Genomic DNA, 12,441 nt, shown 5'->3' with positions numbered 1-12,441 from the left:
CATCACGTGTTTGTGGCATCTGCCAGGTTGAAAGTGACTAATTTCCCTTAGAAATGAACGAGTTTAAAGCATTCAGGAGGCTGAGACAGGAGGATAGTGAGTTCCAGCCTGGGCTACATAGTCTCAGACACAAACCACAATAACAAACCATCCACAAAATAGTAAACAATATTTAGAGACGCTTCAGGATGACACTCTTGCCTCATAGCCCTACCCACAGGTCTGGGCATTGTGAGGACTCTTACCTGGAACTATCATTATGGGCTGTTTGCAAATGGTTTTCTATTTCCGATCTTAAAATTCTGTGTTTCAAAGCCTGGCCTGCCCCACCCAGTAAGCAAGAGCGAGCCCCTGCCCCAGAGGGTGAGTCCCTGGCATCGGTTAATGACAGGGGTGTGCGGCAGAAGAGGGGGCCAGCCCTGCCAGTCTTGTGCCATCACCCAGGGCCACCATCTCCCCACACTCGCTGCCACTCTGTAATCATATCCCACCGTGAGCCATGATCTCCCGCCACAGAGGTGGGCTGAGAATCCAGACGGCAGGCAGGTTCTTACCTCTCCTACAAGCGCCATCAGCGCAACCCTTAATTGGTGCCCAGGAAAACCCTGTGCTTTATGCTGCAACAAGAGTCCCGGGGCCTGGGGCATGCAGCTTGCAGAGCTCAGGTATCCTGCCAGCGGCTTGCACCTGCCACCTGCCACGCAGATGTGAGCAGAGGCCACGCCACCCCGCAGAGAGACCTCACCCCCTCATCCGGCTCTGCCCTCCCGTCTCCTCTGTTAGATCCCTCTGCCTGTCATGTTCTTTGTCCCTGCACTGTAGGAAGTGATTATACACCAAGAGCCATCCTGCGGTGACAGCCAGCACACGCCCAGTCACTGTCTCTCAGTTCTCCAGGCCTCCGACCTGCGTTGCTGTCACCTGAGCCAGGCGTCTGGAAGCTGCACAGCTGGCTGTCAGTGTGGCAGGGTACCTCCCCCTGTCCTCACAGATCTGAACTGAGATTCAAGGATAAGAAGATGGACCCAATAGGACCTAGGCAGAGAGCAGTGGGGGATGAGGGTGGACTGGAGCCATTATGACTGTTGCTTTTTCTTCTTTTTGAGATAGGACTTCACTATGCAGCCGGCTGGCCTGGACCCCTCAGTTCTGCCTCAGCCTCCCAAGCATAGGATAGTAAGTGTATGCCACCCACATTTGTCTGTGCCTGAGTGTGAGTCTAGTTGCACTATGCCCTGGCTACGTGCCCTTAGGTGATGGCTGATGTCTCCAGGCCTCAGTTTCCTGGTCTGTGAGATGGATTTATAAAACGGGGTTGTGTCTATCCTGCAGGCATCTTTGTTCATTATGGGAGCTGACTGAAGTCAAAGCACCAAGAACGAGATCTGGCTGTGGCACTCAGGACTGCTGCTGCAGATCAGCCAGGAAGCAGCCTCAGTGAGGCTGCACAGGGTGACCTTGACGGCAGGTTCTGAGGGCCACCCTAGCAAAGGTGACTAAGGGCTGCCTCTAGGTGCCCTCAGACACCCATTCTGATCGTATCTCAGGTGTACCTTGGCCTGGTACCCCCAGCCCTTAGCCCTGCAGTGTCTCATAGTCACCCACAGTCCAGGCAGAGGGAAAGAGAAAGAGAGGGAGCAGGAGAGAGAGAGAGAGAGAGAGAGAGAGAGAGAGAGAGAGAGAGAGAGAGAGAGAGAGAGAGAGAGAGAGAGAGAGAGAGAGAGAGAGAGAGNGAGAGAGAGAGAGAGAGAGAGAGAGAGAGAGAGAGAGAGAGAGAGAGAGACAGAGAGAGAGAGAGACAGAGAGAGACAGAGAGAGACAGGAGAGGAGAGGGAGGGAAGGAGAGAGACAGAAACAGAGACAGAGACAGAGGAGAGAAGAGGAAGAGGGGTAAAGGGAGAGGAAGAGAGAGAAGGAGGAGAGAGAGAGACCCACCAAGAAAGTAAACAGAGCTGCAAGGCTAGGGCCTAAGCCATTAGCCACTCCCTGAAGCCATGCCTGGCCCCAGCACTGGGTTAGAATAAGTGTGGAGAGGGATGTGGGGTCAGCACAGAGCACTGTGGGATGGGAGAGGGACTGGTGTCCAGGAACCTGGACTATGACAGAGGAAGACCTGGCTAACCTGGCCTGGCTCTCAGAAGTATCACAGCAACTTATTTGGGCTCCTGAGGTCTCACTGTGGGCCAAGGATCTGGACCATGATAGGAGGAAGGCCTGGCTGCCACAGGCTGGGTTCTGGAGATAACACAGCAGCTGCCTTAGAGGGACCTAGGTGGCCAGGAGTCTTATGCACCATATGAGAGCACCCCAAAGACACACTTTCCCAGGTAACTACAGGAATGTATCCAGGCCCAGGGTACTTAATAGCCACCTCCCAGGAAAACCCAGCTTAAGGGACAGAGGGGCCACTCCTAGGCTCACCCCTCAGATTCATGAGTACAAATGTTTAGGCCACTTGGTGTGGGGTTAATGAGACACGCAATACTAATGATGGAAACCTTATACCATGGCTCTTAACCAGAGATCCACCTGCAATGAGGGCAGAGCCATGTATGTGGCCTCAGAAAACCCTGGTGCAGAAAATATGTAAGATGCTGAACAGAGCCGAGAGGTGGTGGCGCACGCCTTTAACCCCAGCACTCGGGAGGCAGAGGCAGGTGGATCTCTGTGAGTTCGAGGCCAGCCTGGTCTACCAGAGCTAGTTCCGGGACAGGCACCAAAGCTACAGAGAAACCCTGTCTCGAAAAACAAAAACAAAACAAAACAAAAAAAAAGGTGCTGAACAGACAGGTGAGCACAGTGACAGGTACAGATCTATGCTCATACCTACTCAGAGGCTGGGGACCACATATTAAAGGCTAGCCTGGGCTACAGAGTGAGTTCAAGGCTAGCCCAGACTATAGTGTGAATTCAAAAACAGCCTGAACTGCTCAGTAAGACTCCATTTCAAAATAAAAATAGAAAAAGCGTTGGGGAACATGGCTCAGTGGTCGAGCACTTGCCCGGCAGGCGTGGGGCCCTGGGTTCCATCCTCAGTATTAAGAAAAAGAATAGCATGGTAGACAGAAAAGAGAGGAAATCTAGTTCAGGATAAACTCCAACGGAAAACTGAAAGTTTGTGGGTACATCTGATCAAGGAGACAGTCACACAGCCCCCTTTCCTCCAGGGTCCCAAAGCAACCAGACATGGGAACCTTAACTGCCTGTCGTCTCTGACACCAAGAGTCTGAGATTTCCGTGCCCTTAGAATAAGCAAGGACCCCAGGTCAGGACCTGGGGGTACGGGGGCAACTTTACAAGCCTGGGGGAGATAGGCCTTGACATCAACCAACCCTGCCGGAGGCTGAAGAAACAGTGAAAGTATGTGACCATCCTACAAGCTGGCCTTCCTCAAGCCCAGCCTCCCTGTCACCTTAGTCCCACAGCAAACACACACTGCCCCAAGGCCTACAGGAGAGAATGTCCTGCTGACAGTAGCCAGCCCGAGATCCTAGGGCTTCTGGAGAGAGACCCTGACCCACCACAGTGAGAGTGGCCCCATTCCTGTGACAGACATAGCTCTACTGAGCTTCCTTTTGGAACTTCTGGAGTGGAGGTTCAAAAGGAGCAGGGATCCAGACATCACTCACAGCCTGCAGAGCTTCTTGGTCCCCTCTGCCCTCTCACTGTCAGGGCCACACCTGAGCTCTGCCGTGAACACCAGCTTGGAGCAGTCTCAGTTCTTAGGACTCCCCATTTGGGGAGCACAGTGAATACCTTTCAGAAGAAAACAACAAAATTGGATTCTCTGAAAGTAGCTGGGGGCTCCAGGACCCCTCAATGCAAGGCTGTGAGCCCAGGCTCTGCTTCCTGCCCTCCCTCTGCCCCCTGGGCCTTGGTTTAGCCACCCACGGAGGAGATCTGAGTCCTAATTAGCTCCTTTGGAGAGGTGCTGGGAGGGTTAATTAACTTGAGGCTGCAGCTGGGAGCTGGAAGCTGGGCGGGGTGTGAGCACCACCAGCCACCATTGAGTGGCCTGTCCTTTGTAGCATAAGAATGGGGACCTGGCAGGATGGCCCTCGCACTTCCCAGGCCTCAGCTACCCCGTGGGGCTCAGGGCTGACAGGAGTGCCCACCGGCTGGGCAGTCCACATCATCTGTGTTCAAAGGACTCTTTGTATGGTGGGCGTATCAGCCACGATCTTCCTAGGCTTCTCCTGTGTCTTCACAAAAGGACGTGTAGGGCAGCAGGGTCACCTGGCCACTCTCCTGGCTGCTCGGTGACCTCAGAGTGGCCCGGAAGCTGAACCTGCCAGGAGGACCTAGGCGGGCAAGACCACCTTGGCCACCAGCTCCGGCCACAGGACTCTGTCACCTACTTGCACCACCTCTTCTGCCTGGCTTTCCAAGACAGACAGATGTGCAAGCAGTGTGCTCAGAGGACATGCCATATGGGAAGGTGCTGGCAAAGGTGACAGATTTTGTAATGGAATCACAATACTGTGGGGGGAGGGGACACAGCAAATAAAGGAGACCACGTGGCCTAGCGGGGTCCACCCTGAGTCCCTGGGGGTGGGGCGCTCCTGCAATGCTCCCTCATTGTAGAAGTGGAGCCTTCATGCTGATTTGGCCAGTGAGTCTCAGCCTGGAGCAGAGGGGGCCTTGTTCAAGGTCTTAGTCAATGGGCAGCAGAGCCTTGCACTTTCCCCAGACCTCCACACACACATCTATCTGCACGGAAGAGCCTGCCCACCTCAGCCAACCACGTGCTGGGAGGCTGTTCAGGGACAGAAGACTGGAATGTTCTGGAACCTGAACAGAGCCAGCTCCCCTCAGATCTGTGGGTGCAGAGCACAGAGTGACTGCTGGGCCCTGGCACCACACTGCAGAGAAAAGGCTGCCAAGCCACAGCCTCCTGTCTGCATTTAGCTCCTCCATCAGGAACCCGGCTTCCCTTAAGCCTCCACTCTTAATCTAGGCAAGGAAAACCTGGAGCCTCCTAGATAAAGGCAAGGAAGCCAAGGGAAGCCTTGGGCTGGAGAGATGGCTGTGTGGTTAAGAGTGCTGGCTGCTTTTCCAGAGGACCCAAGTTTGGTTCCCAGAATCCACATAGGGCGGCTCATAACTGCCTGTAACTCCATTCCCAGGGGGATCTGATGACCTCTTCTGACCTCTGCAGTTACTGCATTACATGGCACACACACACACACACACACACACACACACACACACCAATACATACATACATATAAAACACAATAAATACCCCCCTCACCAATCAGAACAGTGCCTGTGCATGTCTGATCTGATGCTCATAGCCCCATGGCATAGGCAGGGCACACCAGACAGAGTGAAGGGGAAACTGAGGCACAGGGCCACAGAACTGCTTTGAATGAGCTGCAGGCTGCTGGCCAATGGAGAAGGCTGCAGAGTGACAGCTGTGACCCCTACCCACCCCAAGGCACTGCCGCAGAGGCAGCTGAACTGGTGGTCTCCTCTCCGCAGCTCCACTGGCTACCTGGAAGCAGCACTGTACTTCACTATGCTTGCTTGTTTATATTTTTATTTACTTGTTATTTTATTTTATGTATATGAATGTTTAGCCTGCATTTATGCCTATGTATTATGTGTGTGCCTGGAACCCAAGAAGGTCAGGAGAGGGGGCCAGATCCCCTGGAACTGGAGTTACAAATGGCCGTGAGCCACCATGTGGGTGCTGGGAATCGAACCCAGGTCCTCTGTAAAAACAAGTGCTCTTCACCAACGAGCCATCTCTCCAGCCCATGTTTGCATTAAACAAACACAAATAAAAACATGCCAGGGCCAACTAGATGGGTCAATAAATAAGACAGCCGCTGACAAGCAGACAACCTGAGTTCACACTCTGAACCCACGCGGGAGGAGAGACCCAACTCCCACAGATTATCCTCTGACGGCCACATGAGCACCAGGGCACACAAACACTTGAGAATATATTTTAAATACCCCAGGAAATCTGTATTCAAAATATCAAGTTTCTGTGAGTTCCTGTTTATAAGGGACCCACTCTTGTCTCAAGTAATTTTTTATTTTTTATTTTTTTTGAGATAGGGTTTCTCTGTGTAGCACTGGTTGTCCTGGAACTTGCTATGTAGACCAGAGATCTGTCTGCTTCTGCCTCCCAAGTGTTGGGATTTAAGGTGTGCACCACTACATCCGCCTCAAGTGAATTTTTAAAAAAATCTGCAGTATTAAATCCAATGTCCTCTTCCTCAATGCTACTCAAAATAAGTATAGAAACACATAAACAAGCCAGGTAGAACTGAATCCCAACACTCGGGAGGCAGAGGCAGGAGGATCTCTGTGAGTTCAAACTAGCCTGGTCTATAGAGTGAGTTCCAAGACAGCCAGGGCTACACACAGAGAAATCCTGTCTTGAAAAACCAAACCAATCCAAACCAAAACAAACACCCTGCAAACAAAAATAAACACTGCCGACAGGGCTTGGAGCACCCAGCCTCGGATGAGGGGTTGCTAAAGCCTTTCCCATACCGCTTGCCAGCTGGGTCTCAGGGCTCAGGAGCAAGAAAAGGTCTCAGCAGAACACTGTACCGAACTGGGTCACAGGAAAGTGGCCCTATGCCTCAGGGGGCCCAAAAGCCTTCACCCATCTGGGCCTCAGCCAGGGCCTGACACCCCTACCCGCAGACACATCTCTAAAATGGGGTCACAACTTTGACCCGGCACGTTTTGAGCAGACTTCCTGTCCACTGTGTAATAGTTCTGACATCTCAGGGCATGTGCCTGGAGCCTCCACCTTCCTGCTCCCCCCTCTTCAGCAGCACCAGCTCTGGAGACTAAGCAGAGAAATCTGGTCAGGGTGTTTGAATGGCATGGAGCCAGCTTCCAGCAAAAGCCTCCCACTGCCCCGCAATGTAGGGTTGTGCTCTCAGCTGTGTGACCTTAGACAAGTGAATGTACCTCTCTGTGTTTACCCATCGACAACTTGGAAATGTGAACCTCGGCAGGGAACCTAGTAGGTTTGCCTGTATACGGGACACCCACTGTGCCAACATGGTCACTCCCCATGCTGCCCATGGCTAAGATGGAACCACAAGATCCAAGTATGTAAGAAGAACCCTCTCTCGCTCTGCCAGTCACTAAACCTATCTGTGCAAGAATAAAGGGGGGAGGGGAGGATACAGCCAGCTGCCCCTCCCCCACCTTCCCAGACAAGCTTCCTTTTCAGGGCGTGGGCGCCATCTACTGGGGGCATGGGAATTGGCACCTGCTTCACCCTTGCCCAGCTTGCACCTGGGTCGGGACTCTGGGCTTGAGGTGGGATCTTTCAGAACCCCTGTTCAGTTCTCAGGTTTCCTACATCCACGACAGACCTCTGGAATTTGACCTTAGGACCCCCCCACACACACACACACACTGAACACTGTCAAGGTGAGACTTGAATCCTCCTTTGCATGAAGGCAGGGACCCCTCAGCAGGGGTCAGCAGCTGCTACTGTCCTGTCTCCCACAGATGCATGGCTCCCAACAGGAAGGTGTGTGATTGCTCAGGTCTGACAGGAACACTGCTGGGGGCACAGCTGCCGGGGGTGGGGCGGGGGGGGGAGCATGGGCTTCAGGAAGCTGTGACAGGACACTGTGTGCCCAGAGGCTGCAGACAAGGCTGAATCCCTCCGTCAGCCACAGAGCAGGACTGGGAGGACAAACAACAGTCTCCCTGAACCAGCCCCTGGGGATAGTGCCAATCCCCCGTGAGAGGAGAGCAGGCGCTTGGGCCCTGCTAACACAACTGAGACCCAGCTGCTCATCCATGACGGGTGCTGGACACCAGGGGATGTGAGGCCCTGCTGCAGAACACCAGTGAGGAGCTAGCCTGGCGTTCATCACGCTCCTGAGAGTGTCCCTGGTGAGCAGTGCGGGCATTAGAGCCCTGGGTTGTAGCTTATGCTGTACCAGATCTTAGGGGCCAGGCTGCCATCTCTATTGGGTGCAATTAACACGCCAGCACACTTCCCTCCTCTCCTGTGTGGGTGTGACCATGTTTATGCAATGCACATATTCACATGTATGTGGAAGCCAGAGGCCAATGGCAGGTGTCTTCCTCAATCACTTCTCCATACTGCGTTCTGAGACAGGGTCTCTCACGGAGGCCGAGGCTAAGCTCCAGGGATCCTGTTGTCTCCACACCCTTCCCCCATGTTAGAGTTACAGATGCAAGTCACTGTGCATATACACATACACACATATTAATTTAAAGATTTATTTTTATGTTTTGCCTGCATGTATATCTGTGGACCATGTATGTACAGTGCCCACAGAGGCCAGAAGGGGGTGACAGGTCCCCAGCACCTGTTAAGAGATAGTTGTGAGCCACCAAGGGCATGCTGGGAATCCATCTCAGGCATAGGTATATGAAGCAAACATGTTCCTGTCCGAGTCCCATCCCCCGCACCCTCTTCAACTCTTTCCAGAGGATCTAGACTGCTGGCCACCCAGAGAAGTAAAGTACACGGTCCAGCAGCGCTAGATACATGCACACGCTCATACAACTGCTACCTCTGCCTGTTCTAGAACGCTCTCACAAGCCAGGAAGAAACTCTGCACCTCCCAGGTTTTCCTGGCACACACTCCCTGGCTGCACTTCAAGTCCATGAGATCGCATGGCTTGCAGTGTGTCTGGCTTCGACCTCTCCCATCATGCTTTGGGGTGCACCCACACTGTATCACAAGCCATGCCTCCTCACAACTGAGTGAGCCCTCAGGGCACGGACACACCTTCCCGGGAATGCACCATCTGCTAACGGACACTGGCATTCCCTGTCACGGCCTCAGACAGTGCTGTGAACTGCACCCCTGTTCCCAGAGTGGGACTCTGCCAGTGTAGACAACATGACAGAGTGTGCCATCGTGGGATGGGGTGCAGGCTGACTTCCAAGATGGCCTGGTGTTCAGTCTGCCAACTGCTCCTCCCTTACCTCCTAAAGAACAGGGACCCTGGGTTCCAGAGACGCTCAATAAGTACCTGGCACTGGACCCAAACTGTGAAGGGGAGGCTGAACCTGAACAGGTCTGTGGCGAGAGCTGCAGGCTCTTCAGCCACACTGTACACTGGCTGACTGGGTCCATGCCAAAGGGACAACTCCACTCACTCACTTCCTTGTTTTGTTTTGTTTTGTTTTGAGATACAGTCTCCTAGGCACTCTCCCTACGTATCCGAAATTGACCGTGAACTCGAGTCAATCTTCCTGCCTCAGACTCTTAAGTGCTGACTACAGGTATGTGCCATTCCTTCCATGCCCACACCTGGTGGGGCACTGCCAGGGGACAACATATGCCCAGCTTTTCCATGTGTATGTGTGTGTGTGGGGGGGGGTGGTCAGGTCAAAGAGATGGTGGCTCCTGCTGACCTGGGAGGTTGGGCCTGTGCCGTGGGTACTGGGCATGGGGGCGCTGCAACCTGGGCATGGGGGCACTGCACACCTGGGATGGAGCAGGGAGACTATGCAAACCAGTTTCCCCTAAAAAGGGAACTGGGCAGAACTCTAAACAAGAGTCCAAACGCTGTCCAGGGTTTTAATACAAAATACTGAGGCCCAAGTGCTCAGGCAGAGGTTCCCAAAGGGCAGACTCCAAGAGCACGCCCCCACCCATGGGTGCAGAGCAGCAGTTCTCAACCTGTGGGTCGTGATCCCTTTAGGGGTCAAACAACCCTCTCATGGTGGTCACCTAAGACCATCGGAAAACACAGACATTTATATTATGATCCATAGCAATAGGAAAATTACACTTAGCAGCAATGAAAATGAAAATATTATGTTTGGGGTCACCACAGCATAAGGAATTGTATTAAAGGGTCACAGAATTAGAAAGGTTGAGAACCACTGGTGTAGAGGGTACAGGGAAAAATAACAACAGCCATGGAGAACTGTGAGGAGAGGGGAGCCTGGCCACACATGGTCTGCACAGACCCAAGGGTGGTCACGTGGTGTGCAGAGACCCAAGGATGGTCACGTGGTGTGCACAGACCCAAGGGTGGTCACATGGTCTGCGCAGACCCAAGGATGGTCACATGGTCTGCGCAGAGCCAAGGGTGGTCACGTGGTGTGCACAGACCCAAGGTGGTCATGTGGTGTGCACAGACCCAAGGGTGGTCACGTGGTGTGCAGAGACCCAAGGGTGGTCATGTGGTCTGCACAGACCCAAGGATGGTCACATGGTCTGCGCAGACCCAAGGGTGGTCACACGGCACAATGGTGGGTGATACACTGGATGTGGGCTTCTACAGGGCTGTGACACAGCACACTTCCACCACCAGAGGGAGGGGCATGGGGGCTTGGAGGAAGTTTCTGTACAAGATGACCTACAAGTGCTGGCTTGGCCACAGGTCCATCAAGTTCTGGGTGTCTCTGGTCCCCCCCGGAACAAAGATCACTTTAACCAGAATGCAATCCTTCGTGTGACCGAGCAATCAAAGATGATACAATTTAGGGTTGCCCAAGACAGTATGAAGGGAACACAGTGTGGTTGTGTGGCCTCTGCAGACCTCTGGGTTCTAGGATGGGGCAGAGGTGAACTTCTCAATAAAGGACTGTCAGACCGGGCATGGTGGCGCACACCTTTAATCCTAGTACTCGGGAGGCAGAGGCAGGCAGATCTCTGTATATTCGAGGTCAGTCTGATCTACAGAGTGAGTTCTAGGACAGCCAAAGATACACAGAGAAACCCTGTTTCAAAGAAAACAAAAGAAAACACACAAACAAAAAGTGTTGTCAGGCCTTGGGGGTGTCCCTTCTTTCAGGCCCCTGCCAGAGCCCAACTGCTGACTCCAAGGGTGAGTCAGGACCAGACTACGCACATGGCACATACCTCCCTCCCCTGAGCCGTGGGAACTAACTGTACAGGGCCACAGGCAGCCACTGGCTGAGCAGAACAAGTGTAAGAGGGAACACAGGCTGAGAGGAAGCATCCAATGGGGTGTTAGGCCAGTTCCTCTGTGGGAGCTGCCAAAGCACCATCCTGCTGGGAGCCCTGGGACCTCCTGGGAGGGGCGGTCATATGTCTGAGGGTGCTTCTTTGGTGGGGGTGTCACCTTTCAGCTTCTACTTCCCTGTGAGACACTGAGTCGGGGTGGGGGGTACAGACCAAACCTAGACAGAGGTCCATGGAGGTGATCTGCAGCCTCCCCTGGCCTCCTGGTCTCCAGTGAGTGATTCCTTTGACTCCTCATGACTGGGATGAGCCCTTAAGAGACCAAGAAATAGCAAGCAGCCTTGCCTAACCCGGGTGAGCTCTCCCAGCCAGGCGGCCTGCAGGTCCAGGTCGAGGCTCCCATCTCTCTCTCTGTCTCCAGAATGGATGGGCTGTCTGGCAAACCAGACGGGCCCATTTAGAAGCCACTCGCTCCCTCCTCCAGCACCTCACCCACCCTGGAAACACCCAGGGCGATGATGTCTCCAGCTGGCAGAGCTGCTCCTCTGAGATTACTAGATGGATTTTTCCTCCCTCTAGTGTGCGGTTCCTTCAAGGCCCCACGCAGGACTGAGCGCTAACAAAGCAGCCAGCCCGCGGCAACATCAATCTGACAAATACAACAGCCGGCGCTTTGACTGAGTACAATCAGCCCCCACTGGGCCGCTTTAATTGTTTCCAGATTCTGAAAATGTCTGAAGAGGGCTGCAAATAGGAGAATCCGGCTCCACTGCTGCGGCTCCACCCCGCACTGGGGCAGAGTCCTGACAGCTAAGGCCATAGGAGGAAGGGGCACTCAGACGATGGCTGTCACTGGCATAAGCCTATAGAAAAAACATCACCACCCATTGGGCCTGGGGAGCCTTGGCCTCTTGAAGGCCGAATGCCCGAAAGCTGGGGTGGTGTGGGCACTAGTGAGCATGTGACCTTTGGCAGGCAGCCCTCTGGGAAGGTGAGGGGACAAAGGTTTGACGCCCAGGCTGGACCACTACTCTTGCCTTTTTTGAGCTTCAGCCATCAGTCCTGAAAACTGAGCCAGCTCAGCAGACACCAAAGCCCTGAGAAATGGCCTGACGCTGGCTGGTTGGTGAGATGTTGAACGGGTGGTTCAGTCCTAGACACACACACACACACACACACACACACACACACAGAGGGAGAGAGAGATATACACAGAGATACACACACCACAGACATGCTCATACACTTGACCCCCCAAACACGCATGTATGCAAGCACGCACGTATGCACACTCCCTTCTACAGACGCAGATGACAGGCCGCCTAGCAGTCTGAACGTGACAAGTCAATTACACTGCCTCCTTGCCTCTTTTGCTCTGGAGAGGCCATCTGGACACCTCAAGGTAAGGAGGAAGCATGGGAAGGTCCCACAGGGAGGTGCCCACAGTCCTTCAGAAGCCATCACCTATGTCGGTCAACAGAGTGAAAGGCAGGTAGAGGCAACTTGCTTATTTCCGTCCTCCATGTTAAACTAT

At 53.5% G+C, this 12,441-nt stretch overlaps 1 protein-coding gene and 1 long non-coding RNA gene across 4 annotated transcripts in view; one reads left to right on the top strand and one right to left on the bottom strand.

Moving 5' to 3' along the window:
* Gse1 (Gse1 coiled-coil protein) overlaps positions 1–12,441 on the bottom strand; it is a 336,446-nt gene that overhangs the window by 259,039 nt on the left and 64,966 nt on the right. The gene's annotated exons all lie outside the window — the stretch shown is intronic.
* The window catches only part of LOC126515516 (uncharacterized), a 10,652-nt gene continuing 7,188 nt past the window's right edge, over positions 8,978–12,441 (top strand). For both annotated transcript variants that reach the window (XR_007595864.1, XR_007595863.1), the window contains exons 1-2: positions 8,978–9,253; positions 12,212–12,309. This is a non-coding gene — a long non-coding RNA (uncharacterized lncRNA). The remainder of the gene's footprint in view (positions 9,254–12,211; positions 12,310–12,441) is intronic.

This window comes from Alexandromys fortis, unplaced genomic scaffold (assembly GCF_014885135.2).
Source record: "Alexandromys fortis isolate MF-2015 unplaced genomic scaffold, M_Fortis_MF-2015_v1.1 scaffold_165, whole genome shotgun sequence".
NCBI lineage: Eukaryota > Metazoa > Chordata > Mammalia > Rodentia > Cricetidae > Alexandromys > Alexandromys fortis.
The sequence above is the reverse complement of the archived record's forward strand: the minus strand, read 5'-3'. Positions and strand labels throughout refer to the sequence as shown.